The sequence below is a fragment of the Passer domesticus genome, chromosome 11 (genome assembly GCF_036417665.1).
Source record: "Passer domesticus isolate bPasDom1 chromosome 11, bPasDom1.hap1, whole genome shotgun sequence".
In the NCBI taxonomy this organism is placed as follows: domain Eukaryota; kingdom Metazoa; phylum Chordata; class Aves; order Passeriformes; family Passeridae; genus Passer; species Passer domesticus.
In genome coordinates, this window is record NC_087484.1 from 8,177,922 (window position 1) to 8,195,172 (window position 17,251).

Below are 17,251 nucleotides of genomic sequence, written 5' to 3' on the forward strand. Positions count from 1 at the left end.
GCATTTTCTTGAATTTTTGTTTAATTGCTGGTGTCTGCTCAGGCTTTATCCTAAATTTAGTAACATTCAGTGCTCACTTTTCTCCGCAATACCTTTATAAATTCCCATATAATCTGATCTCTAATTTTAAAGCCATCTGTCATTTTTGAGCTGTATATTTTCCAGCTTTAAAAGGTCTTGTTGAAGGAAAATTTAAATTCATGGCTTACTGAAAATGTATTTTTCTTTAAATTATTCATTGGTAAAATGTCTTTGAACTTGTGTTTGTGTAGCTGGTGAGTCGAGGGCAGATGCTGGGATTCCTGGATGGTCCTTGCTCAGATGCCCTGTCCAGAGCACTGCTCACCTCACAGCAGCAGTGGGACTTGCTGCATCAACACCTCACCCCGGGACCAACCTTCAGAGAGGTGTCCCCTGTCTGTCACACGCCATCCTGTTCACTAGGTGGCATTGCTTCCCATTCTAAAAGCTTCTAAATACTTCATTAATTATGCTAATCCCCGTGGTGGACGGAAAGTGAACTGCACTGCCATGTCTTCACCCTTGTGTCCTTTTTATTCTACTTTGCTGATGGGATTTCTTGGGTTGAGTGACCTGCAGCATCCTCATCCCAGTTGTTGAAGTTCTGGGTCCAGGGAAGGCTTTGGCTTGGCAAACATGAGTGAGCCTGTTGGGAGCACTCTGAAGGTGCTGCCCTGGCTGTTGGTAGCCAGCTCTGGGGTGCCAGGTCCACCAAAGTCATCACTCTCCTCAAGTTACTGACCTGGATTATCATCTTTAATAAAAATTGTCAATGTACTTGCTGGAGCAGGGATGGTGAAGCCTTGCCTGTCCTAGAGTGGGAGTAAAGTGTGCTGATGTGAGAATCCTTCTGACATCAGAGCAACCATGGGGGCAGCAGGAGAGCAAGGTGCTCTGGAGGATAATGAGCTGCTACTCATCACTTGGGTGTTTTGAAGGAGATTTGTTCTTCTCTTTTCCATGTAGCCCTGTTATTTTATTTTACATTCTTATGCCCTTCCTTGTCTTCCTCCTTTCCTTACGCAAAGTCTTAATTAAGGGCTGAAACGCAGTAGATTTAAGAATCCTGTCTGTTGCCAATGGGAATTAATTGCAGCCTTTTGTAGGCTTTAAAATGAGATGAATTTTGCTTTTACAGGCTCGTTTCAGTAGCAGGAGTACTTGGTTTGTCCGTGGGACACATCAGGAAGGCAAGGTGGCAAGGTGTCTGAGGTGCAGCTCTCACCTCTCAGGTGTCAGGTCCTGATGTGTGAAATCACAGGAACCTGAGAGGCTGAGAATGACCAAACCCCCTGAGGCAGCTGAGATCAGGGTGCTGCCCCTCCAGGGAGGGGGGTCCTGCCACTTCCCAGCCCTGAATTCCAACAATGCAATATTGGTGCCCTTTTCCCTCTGCAAACCCTGGTGGTGCCACATCCGAGTAAAGACCTGCAGAGGCAGCTCCGTCCTGAGCTGGTCAGGAGAGTCCCACGCTGGGCTCAAGAACATCCTTGCTTTGCTCTCATGAAAGGACAAGACAAAGTAGTTTTTGAACAAGACTTTTAATGAACAAGCAAGATAAAAATAAATGTAAATTGAAGATCCTGTTTCTCATGTGTATTTTATTAAAGACTACAGAGTTGTTCATTCTTGCTGTGTAGTATAATTGCTAAAACATGATTTGTAACCAAATATAGCTGCTTGCATTAAAATGGCACTACTTCTTACTAGGGAGGATGATATGGTAAAGGAATGCTCATTTAAACAATTACATAGTTCAATTTTTGTATTCAAAACCTCAGCTTTTTCACTTTTCTAAAAGTGAACATAACCTTGAGATGGTTTTTAGCTTGAATTTTGTTGGGCTGCACTTGGATGAAGAATGGTATGCAATTAAAATAAACAATATACTTTTAAAACTGGTTATATACAAAAATTAAACTTGTCAAACCATGTTTTGCATTTTGCAGTGACTGAGTACAAGATAATGAATGTGACAGATTCTGGTCACAACAGGATGATGCCTTTCATTGTCCAGGACCTCTGCAGACATGGAAAGCATTTCCAGAAGCCATTTACAAGGGAGCGAGGGCTTACACTTACTGGTTTAGTACCTACAGCTTTTTAAAATGTTTTGTGTGGCTTTATTCCTCTGAAATCCTGGAATTTCTAGCTCTCACCCTTCCGTTGTGGGTTCAGATTTGCCAGGTGAGCAAGGATGGGAAGATTGATTCCCTGTTTTCCAAGTTCCATCTGAGCTGGGCTGGGTGAAGATCACCTTGACCTACACTTGGTAGCTGGATTGGAAACTGGTGGCATGAGGAGATGAGCTTTGTGTGACAAAATGTGCAGTTATTTACGTGTAGTAAATAAATCCATCCTTTGTTCCAGTCTAAAGAGTGACATGGTGTTCTAGTGTGGGACCCAATGCACTTTAGTAACCAAAGGGTAACTAAAAGGTAACTAAAGAGTACTAAAAGGTTACCTGTCTTCTGAAGACAGGATGCTCCTTTCTGAGTTTGTAACCTGCTAGAACTCCCACATCCATCACCTGGAGCTGGCCTTTCTGAAATACCTGGTTGTTGGTGATGTGAGAGCAGCCAAGGCTGTGCTGTACAGGGCTGGGGTCCCAAGGCCTCCTCATTTCTCTCTTCTCCTCAAAAGGTTTGAATGTTTGCTGGCTCAAGCTCAGTGTTGACTGGAAAGAGGATGTGTTATGGCAGTCCTGGTATGCAGGAAAATGCCTTTTCAAACCTCCTTTCTGCTGTTTCCCAAGGAACTCAAGAGCCAGTTGTATATCCACACCTTTCATTGCTAAGTACCCCTCTTGTGAGATAAAGATACAAACTGTTTCAGAGATGTCTTTAAAAATCAATAGTCCTGGAAAAGTAAACAACGTCCCTCTGATTTGAGATGAAGTCTCCAAGAGCCTGTGGATGTCTCTGGGGAGGATCCTCAAAACCATCTTCAGCCCCACTCCCATGGCAGAGTTTTTATCTGGAGGAAAAGAACAATTGCATTTAATTTGAAATGCTCTTAGGACATGATAACTTATTTTAGAATTAGGATTGAAATAAGAAATTTTTTTAGACTTGATTGGAAGTTTTGGACACTTTCAACCTTATCTAAACAAAAACATTGATTTTTGGTTAGATGTCTCCAAAGCCACCCTTCTGAAAGCTCATTCAACAGAATGCTTAAAGGTTTTATTTCTATCCCAGAGGTGAAAGAAAACAACTTCAAAATGTCAGAAATGCTGTTACCTGATGAGCTCTATTTTTTGTAAGGTCAAGAAAAAGTGATGGATACAGTAACAAGTGTTTCTGTTGTTTCCTTTTAAAATATATATGTGATGCTCAAGTTCATAACTGAAGTGTGTGCCTTTCAGAAGCTAAAAAATAGCAGTGTAAAGCCAGAGTCCTTGGTCTGTCCCTCCTTGTTTCTCCTGGAATCGATTTTTGTTTTAAGTTCTTCTGGTGTAAATAATTTTAATGAAAAGGAGAGAATTGCTAGGTGGAGTTTATCATCTGGAATATATAGGCTTAGATGGTTTCTTGAAATACCAAAGACATGTGAGCAGAGCTCTGAATGCCCTGGATAAATAGTGCCCAATTCTTTAAAAATAAAATAATAATAATAATTAAAAAAAAAAAAAAAAAAGTTGTTATCCTGCAGTAGACTGGCCTGGTGCCATTCTGTGTGAATGAAAGGGTTGGGGCTGTGGGTGCAGCCCTGGTGTGCCTTGGACACCTGGCCAGACCCCTTTCTCACAGACCTAAAGCAGGGGCAAGAGCAGCTGAGGAGCCTCATCCTCATCCTCCTCACTTCATTTTCTTGAAACTGTGGTCCCAGGAGATGGGGAAGAACGTGTTTGTGGGGGGCTGGGGTTAAAAAGGGGATTTGAGCAAGGTCATGATCCATCCCACGATGGATCCATGTGATCCATGATCACACTTGCTCTGTGCTCCTCATTTCTTCCTTTTATCCTGTGATAAACACATAACAGTTGGAAGGGAAAAGAGAGAGGAGAGGAAACTTGAGGTAGGAAGGGACCACCTGGGTGCCAGCCCATCTCCTTCCCAGGAGAGGGCTGCATGCAGGAACGTGTCTGCAGAGCTTTGTGCTCTCAAAACCTCTTTGTGCCTTTGGTCTGTGCTGCTGGGAGATCCTCTGAGGCAGTGGTTCAAAATTTACCTTGTGTCTCCCACACCTTTATCAGGGTCCCACTGAGCATCCTCACCCTCCTGTGCCCCACGTCAGCCCTGCTTCCCCCAGACACCTGAATTCCCCTGCCCTGGTCACCTCTGTGTACTTTTGTCCCCTCCGTGCTGCCCAGGGCTGTGCTGAGGAGCCTCTCCTGGCCCTGCCCCATCAGCAGTGACCGTCCCCAGGGCATCTCAGCAGGAGCAGGAACCTCTTTGCTGACACCAGCGGGCGTCCGAGGGGGTCCGTAATGCTTTGCAGACAATTTTCTCTCTGTTATTGTTTTAAACTCCATGTTAGCCATTCCTGCTTCCCAGGTTTCCGCGTGTTTCAAATTATTTTCCCCAGAGGCATCGACAGCATTTTTCCAAATTGAATCTCATTTATTTTCTACCCAGGTTTCCAATCTCTCTGGGGCCCTTTGTATTATTTCTCAGTCCGCACTGCCGTACAATATATCCTAATTTAGTATCATCTGTGAATTATATTACCATGCCCTTTAGTTCTTCTTCTATTTAATGAAGATATTTCCAAGGAAAAAAAAATCTAAACTACATTTTATTAAAATAAGGAGGTAGAGTCTTAAAAACTCCTTTGTGGGTTTCCAGTATGAATTCTAAATCTTTTTCAAAGGAATCTTCAGCGTTTTAAAGAGAAATTAAAATCTTCCAAATACCAAAGTTCGTAGGTGTAAAAATTAATCAGTTTTTCAATTAGTTGAGACCTCTGTCCCTGTGTAGCGAGCTCTGCATAGTGCACTTCCCCTGACATAGACACCCTCTATGTACTTGCAGCAGATTTTTTTTTTAAACCAGCACCAAACATATGTTTGAATTCCTCAATAAATTTGTTCCCTTTCCCTTCCTGACCTTTTCAGGTTTGCTCTATGTGGCTGTTCTAGCAAACATGTACACTGTCAGGAACGGTGCTGAAGCAGCATATTTTAATGCAAACTATGCAGGCTTATTCATAGGAAGTGATTTTCAAATTCAGAATCATGAATATTTGCACTGTAAGGTTGATTCTGTTGTAGCTTTTTATTTATAAGCTAAGAAGTGCTGGCTGTTGGTGCCCGGCTGGGAGAGCAGCACGCCTCTGTTGTGGGGAATGCACTGTGCTATGGGAGCTGCATGTCCTGTCAGCACAGCTCACATTTCCAGCCCTGCACAGGGAAATAGCACTGGCAGCAGGCAGTTTGCTGGAGATTCATATCCCAAAATATTTGCTGCATAATTTCTAGCAATGGGCAATTTCATGAAGACGATGATCTGCTTGTGAAGAGAAATAAGATGTAAATTGGATTAATAAATTGTTCTCTGCAAACGGTTTGCTGGCTCCAGAGGGCTTTTCTCTTTGAGAAGTGCTGGGGTCTTCGGTGCTCTGTGGTTTGGGTGTTTGACCCTGCATGCAAACCAAATTCTGAACCACCTCAAGCTTTGGCATGTCCTGGCTGTCCTGACCCATCCCACTCTGCCTCTGGCTCCTGCTCTCCGGGGACTTTCCCCCCTCAGCTGGAGATGACCATGCTGAGCAGGGCTACGGATGCTGCTGGAAAATTCGTGCTGTGTTTTATCCTGGAGAACGTGGGGGCTAATTGTGGTGGGTAGTGCTGTGTCTCCCCTGCCCTCGGGAGTGAGGAGGGCTGGTGCTGGAGTTTGGAAGCGTCCGCAGTGTCAGCGCACAGGCTGAGCTGCCTGCGTGTCCCTGTCCCCTTTGTGTTGCTGCTGTTTGTTTTGGTGTTAAAAAAATGATCCTTGTTCTCTACAGGTGTAGGGGCTTCCCCAGGGATGAGGAATCCCCGAGCTGCGGGGGCTGTGCCACCGACATTCCTGCCTCCACCGAGGGGGATGCTCCGGGTGGAGCCGGCGGCTCGCTGCCACGCAGCAGCTGTAGGAAGTTAGAGGAGCCTTGGGGCTATTCTGGGAAACACTGAGGGAGATTCCCGAGGTTTCCAGAGCACAAAACTGGCTCAGAACTGCCTGCCTCCATGCCAGACAGGGATGATGTAGAGCTGGGCGCAGAGCCCTGCGGAGAAGGATGTTTGATTGACAAATCAATGGGATCCTGTAGGAGCAATGCAGAGTCAGGGACCACCAAGGGGCTGCTGGAGGGCCTGGCCCTGTGCTGGACTGCTCAGGAGGCTGCAGCTGAGATCCACATCTCTTGTATGGCTCCCTCAGGATACTGGCATGCCCCTCACATGGGACTGTGTGTAGGGCCCATGGCTGGTGTGGGGCAGGGGGTGTAGGATATCACCTGCCTGTCCCCTGGGTCAGAGAGAAGATGCTTTTTGTATTGCCTTGAGGGGTTCAAAGGTAGTAAAGGTAAAATATTGCCCTGTTCACCATCACTTGGTGGAAACTTCAGCCCACAAGGACTTTTCCATCTCTGATTCTGACTCTTGCCTGTGGAGAGGTGCCTGGCTTTAGAAAATACTGCTCACCTTCTGGACAGACACATGCTACACTCTGATTTCACCTGAGCAGATGAGAGCACAATTGCTTGTCCCTCATGCCAATCCCATGGAGCAAAAACCTTGCTAAAAGAGGGACTAAAAGCCACATGTGCAGTGCTGATATTTGCACATATGGGTGTGAAAATACTGGGTCCAGAACCTCCTTGGTAGCTTCAGGTCTGGTGAAGCTGTGCTTCCTTAGCTCTACATGAAAGCCACCTTTTGTTCCCAAAGCCACCTTTCCTTTAAGTCCTGGTCATGAAAGGAAGCTCCAGCTCAGTGGGCAGTGTTGAGTTACTCAAGCAAGTGTTTAGAGAGTGGCACATCCTTGGGGACAGTGGTGCCTTTATCCCAGGGGACACACCCAGACCTGTGCACCCCTCCTGTGCCACAGGCCAAATACCAAGTTCTCTGACTGAGCACCCCTCCTCCCCTTTATCAATAATTTTAATCGTTTTAATAATGTCCCCTTGCACGGATAGGATTACGATTAGAAAATGTCAGAGCCTTGTTATCATCTAATTAGAGTCACATTTCAGCAGAATAGAGAGGAAAATCTTCAAGCGCTGCCTTGTGCAGTGAAATGGGAAGAAAGTGCTGATTTGAACCAGCTGCGGGCCGGGCCGGCTGCAGTCCCGGCTGGGGCGCGGGGCACGGAGCAGGACATGGCAGCGGGCCCTGGTCAGAGCCCTCTGTGCAATCAGTGCAAACTGCTCCCAGATCACTTTCGCAAAGCGAAAAACCCCGGCACAGTCCAGTAAAAACAATCAGGCTGTCAAGTTTGCCGGCTAACAGCTGAGGGGGTCAGAGCAGCAACACAACACAAACCAAAATAAACACCACCTCACTCTGCCAAAAAGCCTTTATCACTCTTCTGGGAGAGAGGGAGGCACTTTCAGATGCCTTTAACTTTTCCCTTTTTTTGGTTGTTTGTTTTTGTATGCTTAAATGTGAGCTGAGAGTTAGGATCTCTTTCCGCCCTTCCCCTAATGCCATTATGGCAGGCCGAGGTACTCTTAGGAGAGCCTCTTTGTTTGCCTTTTGCAGGAGGAGGCTGGAAAGGCAGAGGGGAGAGTGGGTGTGCTTAACCCCTTGAAAGCTGCCCGGGGGTTTGCTTTGGCTTAGCTCGTCCTTGGGCCTTTGCAGCACAGCATCCCATTTGGGGAGGAGGCTGCATGGCTGCCGTGAGGGGCAGGGCCCTGCCATGATGCTGGAGTATCCATGTCTGTGTGGGATTTGCAGTGGCACCGTGCCTGCTGGAGGGGAGTCTCAGCTCCTGCAGGCCTAATGATCCCGAGGGCTGCAGCAGAGCAGCAGTGACACTGTGAAATGTTAGGGCTCAAATGAGGGTTTGCAAGTGCCAGGGCTGCAGGGAGAGTGACGCATGCCCTGGCTCCCTGGTCCCTCCACGCAGAGCCCCTTTGGCTGCCCTCCCGCAGGGATCTGCCTGTCAGTCTGTCCAGGGAGCTCATGTCTGGTAGCTGAGCAGGGGAGCCAGCAGGGAGCTGTAAAACCCAGACCTTCTGCAGCTGCTGTGGTTCTGAGCTGGGGATCGATCGTGGTCCTGCTGTCATCCCAGTGGGACAAGCAGAGCTGGCTGCACTCGGCCAGATCACAGGCTGAGGGGAGAAAAATGGAGTATTTCTCTCAAAAGAAATACTTTTGAGGCTTGTGCCTCACCCCACTCTGTGGGATAGAACCATAGATTCATAGAATTCAGGCTGGAAAAGACTTCCAAGTTCATCAAGCCAAACCAAACCCAAGGGACACAGCCCTTGCAGCCACATCACAGTGCTTTGCTCTGGGGAAGCAGGCATGCTTCCCCCATGGGTTTAGCAACATGAATGCCTCCAAGGGTCTGGGCTTAACCACCCTCCTTAGGGCCAAAAGGGTCTTCCCCCTGTGATTCCTGCCTTTGGGAGCCTGCTGAAGGAGCAGGAGGACTGTGGCCACCTGCTGTTGTGGTGCTTGCCTGAGGCCAGCCCTCCTCACAGCAGCATTTTGTGCTGGGAACACCTGCCATGCAGAGGGGGCTGACCCCAGCACTGACCAGCTCCACATAATAAATAACCACAGTAAAAATAGCTATCACTTAAATAGCGCTTTACATCCTCAGGATGCTGTAAAACCCCAAATGCTTAATCACAAGCAGCTCTCTCGGTGTTTAGAGTGAGCTGATATTTTTGGTCTCGGAGGAGAATGTGTTTTGTGGTGCCAAGAGCTACAGTGGGCTGTGTCAGCAGCTCCTCCGGGAGCAGGACAGGGCCACGGCAGAGGCAATTAAAGCTCAGGTGTTACACCAGCACATTGCAGCGACCCAGCCCGTGGCAGGGACTGGTTCTGAGCCAGCACCCAGCACTGAGCCTGCCTCCCCCCTGCCACTGCTCTGCGGCATCGGCAGAACTCCTGACATTTTGGGATGTGCTATATTTAACCGGGCGGACAGTTCAGCCCTGGCCAGGAACCCACCTCTGACAGTGATGGCTATTGGGAGTGGCACCGGGCTGCCCCCGCTGTGCCCGGGGCTAGCAGTGCCATTTCTGCCAGGCACAGCTCCCCCTTCCCAATTAGGGATGCTGCTAATTTTAAACAAGCTGCTGCCACCAAGTAGGAGCACTTAAAATATCATCCAGCCAAAGTGCCTGTGGTGAGAGCCGAGGGCTGAGTGTGAAGTGGAAGCTCTGGTCCCTGATATTTCAGGGCAGGGAGAGCTGTACCCCTCTGCCTGCTGGAATGGGCAGGCTTGGGAAAGGAGGATTTCTTTGGGGCTATGTTTTCCAGAACTTGGGGAGGGAGAGGGAGGATTCTTTAATCAAAGTGAAAACTAGCTCTGATTTCATTTTAAAACTTGTGAAAACGTTTAATTTGACCTGATGCAAAGTGTTGCATTTCATTTTGCATTTTAATTAATTTTGTGATCTTCTAATTAGACTAATTTCAAAGAAAAAAAGTGTTCCTCTCAAAACTAGAAGTCAGAAGATTTTGAAGATCATTTCTGGCTCTGAAACACTGCTTAAAAGCGTCAGAGATGCTTTCTAGAAACCCAGGTTAATTCCTTTAAAGAGTTTACAAATGTCATGGGAGTTAAACCTAAGGAGTGCTTTTAAAAAGGACCCTTGTTCCTCAGAAAGTGAGTACTGCTGCCTGTGATCCTGGGATGAAAGGGGAGAGGGTCTCTTCTCAGACCTTACCTGCTCCTGAAAAAATTCAGGGCACTTGTGGGTGTAGAGGGAGCTGGAGCCCATCACTGGCCAAGGCCCTCATGACTTTAGGAAACCCCAGCAGTGGCAAAATCTCACAGTGCCTGAGCCACTGCTCTTAAAGGAACACAGCAAAGGACCTGGGATGGAGCCTCGTGGGATATTTCCCACTGAAGAGGCTTTTGTTCCCCCATGTTGTTTAGCTGCTGCCATGGGCAGTTTGAGGATGAGTCCACCTGGAGAACCTTTGGCTCAATAGCCAAAGGGCTGAGCCTCCACCAGCTCCAGCTTTAAGCCCTGCTGGCACTGTGAGTATCCAAGGTCATCTGACGTTGCTCAGATCTTAGTTTTGCTTTAATGCATCACTTTCCAGTCAATTAACAAAATAGAATCACGGATTTTAAAATGCATACATGTTTACAAAGTATTATAGCCAGTAAATCCCACTCTGAGGTCCCATGGGTTTCCTCGAGCCATATGGGCACACCTAAGCTCGATGCATTCCTAGAGGAAAAAAATATTTCTTTAGAGAAAAGTGTTTAAAATGTCAGTGGGTGGCTGTAGCTGCAGCATGGGCTCGGGGGACAGATGCTCAGCTGCTGCTCTGCCACTGGCCCTCATCACACCAGAGCTACCAGCACCTGTATGAAGGAGACCTGCAGACCACACTGAGCCTTAAGTGAGGAACTTGCTTGTCTGCTGGCCATCACCAGGGCTTGGACACAGCAGGGCTTCTCCAAAAGAGTCCTCTGCCCTGTAGAGATAAATATGTGTCACCCTGGAATATTGTTTCCTGCTCAATGCTCTGCCAAGGCAGCTCCAGCCCCCTCAGGGTCCTCCTGAACTTGTGCTGGGTCTCATCTCCTCAGGCTCCAGGGACTGGTGGCATCCACCTGCCTGATGCTGGTGCAGAACAGGCTCTCGTAGGTGTAGCCAGATGCAACCTCCAACTCCCCCATAGCCATTGCTCCTACATAAAAACCTGCAGGTGTGGGACAAGGTGCTATCCTAGGGCAGAATGACCCCTGACTGTTGCCGATCCCATAAGATGAAGGGAAGCTTTGAGAAACTAAAAATCCTTTGGGAAATTGGCAACTCCCTCACTCCTAGTGGAAGTTGTCACAGGGCAGTTCCTTTTCCTAGAGCCCTGTTGGTGTTTCACTTCTATTACCTTCAGTTTTTGATTGGATTGCGGGTGTCCATCCAACTTTGTCCATTTCTGACACTTGGGAAGCAGACAGTGGAGGAGCTGCCTGCTGTTATACATCACTTTTTGTACATGATATTGAAAGGACAGCGGGTACCAGATACCTCAACTGCTTTTGGGAAGTTTAGACTGCATATTGGAAAGTGTTAGGGCTGCATTAGCAGGAGGTAATTTTATGCAGCATGACAGGGCACTCTGACCCTCGGTGGGCACAGAGCAGGGCTTTACTGAGCGTGTGTGCCCTTGGATTGACTCAGCGGGTGGGAATGTGTTTCCCTGTACCACTGACCTGCTCCCAGCCACCCCCTGAGCCTTTTCTCCACCTTAGTATTCCTGGGTGTATTTTCTCTGCTCGGTGATTAGAAGTCAGCACTCTGAGGCTGCAGAACAAAACACTTTCCTTGAGGATGGCATTTGCATTTGAAAGGCACGTTGGCTGTTCCAGGGACTTCACTACTTCACTAACTTCTTCTGTGCAGTCTCCTGGCTCCGTTCTCACAGTGCTTAATTTGGGGCTCCATGCTCTGATCCCAGCGACCTGCACCTGGCTCGAAGCCAGCCTTAATTGCCCTGTCTCGGGGTGGCTGGGAGAGCCATCCAGCTCCAGCACAAATTACAGTGCTCTGAGGACAGCTGCAATTTCTGTCCTGCTGCCCCCAGTTCCTGGGAACTCTCCTGGCAATCAGCAAATGATGTGACTCACCTTCAAAGAAGCCAGACCCACTCCAGCCTAGCATGATATTTTGATTAGTAAGAGGCTGGCATAAGAGTGGTTCCTGTGTGTGTGACAGGCTGTGAGCCTTATTCCCCCACTGCACCAGGCTCCTGCTCACTGCTGTAGCTCTGGGGAGTGAGTAAGGACCAAGCTGGGGTGCACACTTGCACCTCACCTTCCCTGGGATGGGATGAGGAGCTCCTGCTGGAGCCACGCTGGCAGGACACTCACAGCCCTAGGACTGGGCTTGGTCCCCCTGGGGCAGGTTTGGTGATGCAGGCAGAGCTTTGGTGGCAAGGCCGTGTAACCCAGCCCTGCCTAGACCTTCCTTTCTTTGCACAAAAATTCTACAGCTGGAAGTCAGGCTTTGTTTGCCCAGAAACCCAGGCAGTTTGCAGGAGAGTGACTTAGGTCCCCAGATGTGTAGGTCAGATGGGAAATTGCAAATGCTCACACCTATAAATGTGTGTGCGAGCTGGGACATGCTCAGAAAAGCTCACTTTTATCAGCTCTACCTAGTTCTGGAGATGCCTGGTTAATTTATCAACCGAGAAGCTCCATCTCGCTAAGAGTCTCATTTCCATATTCTTTCCAGATGGTCAAGATGCCACAGAGACAGTTTCTAAGTAAATAACTTGCTTTTTCATGCAACCCAGTGCCAGCCTCCCAAGTAGCTGCCCCAGATGGCTGGAGCATCCGAGAGGTACCTGGGTCGTGAGAGAAAGTGCCGAGTCGCATGAATAATAGACACGGGGGGGCTGTGGCTTTGTCCAGCAAATTCTCTGTTTGCAGCCCTGGATCTGGGATGGAGAACTGCTGGGAAGTCACATTGCCCTGTCCTGTGGGTCCAGCAGAGCTGGGTGGTGCTTTGGTGGCACTGGGATGGGGATGGCCCGTGGCTGGGCTGGGGTGCTGCAGTGCCGGCTTTGCACCGGCTGATCGCAAGTCAAAACCGAAAGGTTAAAAGCATTTAATTATGCTGATGCTTTCCCAGTGGATTAAACAAGAGGATAAATAGACTACAGCGTGTTATTTTGGATTTGGTGTTGTTTTTTAAACAAGGGGAGGGGGCGGGAGACTGCGGCTCCTTGGCAGCTGTCACACGTTCCGCTTTTGATGGTGTCAGTTGTGTCTGTGAGGAGGTGTTTCTCTTGCCACTGTCAGCATTTTCCGGGGGAGGCTGAATTCATTGATACAGTCTGTTTGCTGTCCACATATTCACAGTTCATGTGTTACATTTTACATAAAGTAAACTTAGCGAGGGGGAAACCTATTCTGCAATTCTTCAAAGCTAATGCACACTAAATATATTCTGACATTGACAGGTATTTCTTATTAAATAGCTCTGAACTGCAGTACCAGGTTTTGCTTAAGTGGCATTATTCTCCCTGAGCAAAGACAGTTCATTTATTAGTCATTCTGAAAACCAAATAACAAATATTATTCTCTAAGCAAACTAAACAAACCATTTAAAAGGGGCCTGTCTGAAATGATTAAAGTACAGTGTCTGAAAAGCAGCTGACATTTTAGTGCCAAAATACCATATGGAGGCTCAAGTGCTTTATTAACATCCTTTGACCTAAGCTGCAAAATCTCCCAACACCTTTGAGCGTGGCGGAGCTGCCTTCCTGCATGCAAGGGAGAGTGCAGAGGCAAATCTTCCTGCCAGTTCTTCAGATGTCATTTTGGCACATGGAAAAGCGAGGTGCAATAATTGAGGGGCTGGATGCGGGCAGGTGTCTTTTCGATTTCTGCCAGAGATACAGCGTAAAATAATTCAACAAAGCTGAAAGCGCAGGCTTTTCACTTATGCCATAAAAAATAAATATATAGTGTTTTTCTTTTTTTCTTACAGCTCTCTCTTTTTCTCCTAACTAAATATTTCCTTTCTTCTAAGCATCAGACATTATTTCTAGCTTTCAGACGTGCAAAGTAAAAGAGCACGTGCACTGATATATATTTATTTATGGTCTACATGGAGCTGCCTTTGTGTATCCCCAGCTCTGCTCTGAAGATTTCCTTCACAAGCAGCAAAACAATTTTGTGCTGCAGGTCAGACAGAATAACTGATACCAGTGTTTACAGATCTGTGCTCACTGGAGAAGCTTATTAAGCCACAGTTGGGTAAGGAAAAGCCTGTTCATCCACACTGGGATGATAAAGCTGTGGGTAAGGGCTTACGTGGCCGCTCTGCCAGGCGCTGGTGGGAAGGGCCCTGGGAGCACCAGGGAGTCGCTGGATGCCAGGAGGAGATGCTGGCCAGGAGCTGCTCGGACAACCTGTTGTAGCATCATTCAGTCAATTGTTCTCAGCCTGTTCCATCTGCAAAATGCTTGGGATCTGACCTACTTTTTTATTTTTTAAACAAATGTTTTCATTATTAATAAAAGTTTATCAGGTAGTGAGAGGAAATAAGTTTTAGCCTGAGGTCCACTCACAAAACATCTCCTGTGAGCACATCCTTGCTGGCTCTGAAGCTGGGCAGCTTGACTTGGCAAGGATAAAAACAATATAAAACTTAAGCGAAGAGTTTAATAAAAAACCTGCAGATACTGAGCTGATGTATGTTATTAACTTGCTTCTCTGGGATTAGGTAGGTCTGGGTAAATGAGGAGATGCTGGTCCAGGTTTGCTTTCTGCCGGTGTTGTCCTAGTGACAGGGGATTACTTGCCGCTGGGGATTAGCCTGATGACATGACATCGCCGGGGTAACCGTGTACATGCTGATGTCACTGAAGGCATTTGCTCAGGTCCAGAGTTTCTGGCACGGGCTGATGATTCTTCCCCCCATTAGCATCCCGGGAATGCCCAGCCGAGCAGCACATCCCCAGCACTCTGCTGTGTCCATCGGTCCTCTCCCCTCCCTGGCAGGGGCTGTGTGATCCCAGCAGTGCTCTCTCCTTGCTGACAAGAGTGCGCAAACAGCATTTTCATAGCTGGCACCAGCAAGAGCTGTACAATCGTGGGAGCATTCGAAGTTCCTCTGTGGACACATGATATGGTTCAATAGGATGCTTTAAATAGCTCCTCTTTGGAGAGAGGGAGCGGGTCAGAGAGGCACAATGGCCGTGGCTCTGTGTAGCCATCGCCGGGTAATGATACGAGCAGCAGATGTGGTTTGTGCTTTCAAAGGCACTTCTGCCGGCAGCCTGTGTTAGGGAAAATGAAAGCTGGGCTGTTCCTGCAGCTCATGGGGGGTGCAAGGCATCCACATGACACAGGGAATAATTGGGATCTGGGGAAAAGCAGCAGAATGAGCGCTGGAGAGCAGCCTGTGCCCTGGTCATGCTGCTGCCTTCCCACAGTGGTGCCAGGTTCCTGTGGCTGGGTTCCTCCCCACACTGGTGCCAGGTTCCTGTGGCTGGGTTCCTCCCCACGCTGGTGCCAGGCTCCCAGGCTGGTTTCTTGTCCCACAGCTGGGTGGTGGCTGCAGGTGAAGCGATGGCCACGCGGGCGAACGGCGCCGGAACAGCTGCAGCTGCTGCCAGTGCTGTGAGGGAACAACTTCGTTAATCTGACATCGGGAGCAAATGTTGCTAATGAGGAGCCCAGGCTTTGGTAACCATGGCAATTCATGTTCCTGAAAATGTGAAACAAAGTCAGAGAAGGGGCCAATCCTGCTCCCCTCTCCGCTCCAAAGCGCACTTTGCTTGCCAGGGATTGCCGGAGGAGCACCGGGTCCAGCGGCAGCGAGGAGCGAGGAAAGCTGGAGAGCAGGAGCAGCCTGGGGGCCTCATCTACCCCTCACAGGAGGAGCCTTCCTTGCTCTCAAAATACTGCCCTCCCACTGCCCACTGGAGGCCAGGCTGAGCCCCATCCGCCTGGCACAGGGCAGAGGCTTTGGCTGCTGCCAGCACTGCTTTAGCCATGACCCCAGCTGGGAAAGGCAGCAGCACTGCCAGCACGTGCTGCATGGCCACCTCTGCCAAGTGGCAATTCACTGTCTGCTCCTCACACTGTGTCTCTAGGGCCAGCTGGGTTCCCTATAAATTTTTATAGAAAATATAAAATGACATCTGGAAGCCTATGGCAGGCAGATAGATTCTCATTCTTCCTCTAAGCAGGGAAGAGCATTGCCCTTTCTTAATTTTTAACAAATCTTGTTGTCGAGCTCAGTGGAGAAAAAAACCTGGTAATTGGGTAATCCTGTCTCCTGTTCCAGCTGCAGAGCCATCACCAGCTCCACACATCTTTGGAGAATAAACACAAATTCCAGCCTGTGCAATGGCCACAAAGCCATCTGCAGATACAGGAGCTAAATTGCAACGCACTGAGCCTAAAGCAAAGCCAGGGTTAAGACCAAAAATATCATTTCCCAGGACAAGGCCAGTTGCAGTTCAACGAACAGATGCACCCAGGTGCATCCCTGGGTGTCAGGACATCCCACACAGGTGCCCTCAGAGGAGCCCTAAATGCAGGCTTCTCCCATTCCCCCTGGGCAGCCAGGGATTGCTGCGCTGCTGGAGAGGAGGAGCAGGCAGAGAGGAGCGTTCCGGTTGATGAGGCCTTAGGGAAATCCACTGGTAAGCGAAAATCTCTAAAGCAAGGAGGGGTTTTGCCTTAATTAAACTGCAGTGGGGCCACTGGTGCAGAAACCTGACAAAGCTTGGGGGATTATTTCAGCTCAGGAATGCGGGAGGTGCCACAGAACTGTTGGGTTGGTGGGAGGCATCTGTCCAAGGCAGCAGCGAGTGCTGGTGCCAGTGGTGGGGAGCACGTGTGCTGCTGGGGAGTGGGGACACCCAGTGAGGGAACAGGGCTGTCAGACAGGGCAGGAAAATAAAAAAAAACCTGGCAAATAGCAAAAAAAAATAGTAAAGCAAAAAAAGCGGCAACCCATGCAGGTCTGTAACCGGAGTAAAGCTTAGAAAGAAGATGGATTAGGAGCCAAAAACCCCAAAACCCCAAGGCTATGGGGCAGCCAAGGTTTCCAGTGCTGCACAGGATGAAGCACAGCTGCTGGCTCTCCTGCTGTGGCCCTGGTGCCTTCCTCAGGAGCTGTCCCAAGGGCACCAGGAGCAGGGAGGGGTTTGGATGATGCCTGTGGAGATGTGCCCCTACTGCCTGCAGGGCCAAGGTCTCCCTTCCCAAAGGATGGCCCTTGCTCTCTCAGGTTTTTCCCTTCTTACCCCATGTCCCTGCCAGCAGCACTCCTTGCTTTCTCTGCCCACCACCCTTTCAGGATCAAGCACGTGTTTCCCCATCTCTTCTGCCCCTCTAATCTCACTCATGTTTATAGGCTTCAGGAGGCCAATTCTGGTGGAACAGCTTAGTTTTTTTAAATATTCTTCTTTTTGATGAAGTTAGGGTTTGGGAAGTCCTGGAGGACAGCCTCAAAGGAAGTGTTAGGTTTATGTGCAGAACAACGCAAAAAAAAAAAATCTCATTTTACCCTGTTTGGAACAAGAATTGTCCCCCTCTCCCCTTGGCTCCCCTCCCTCCTCATAACTAGGAAGAGAGACAAAGCTCCT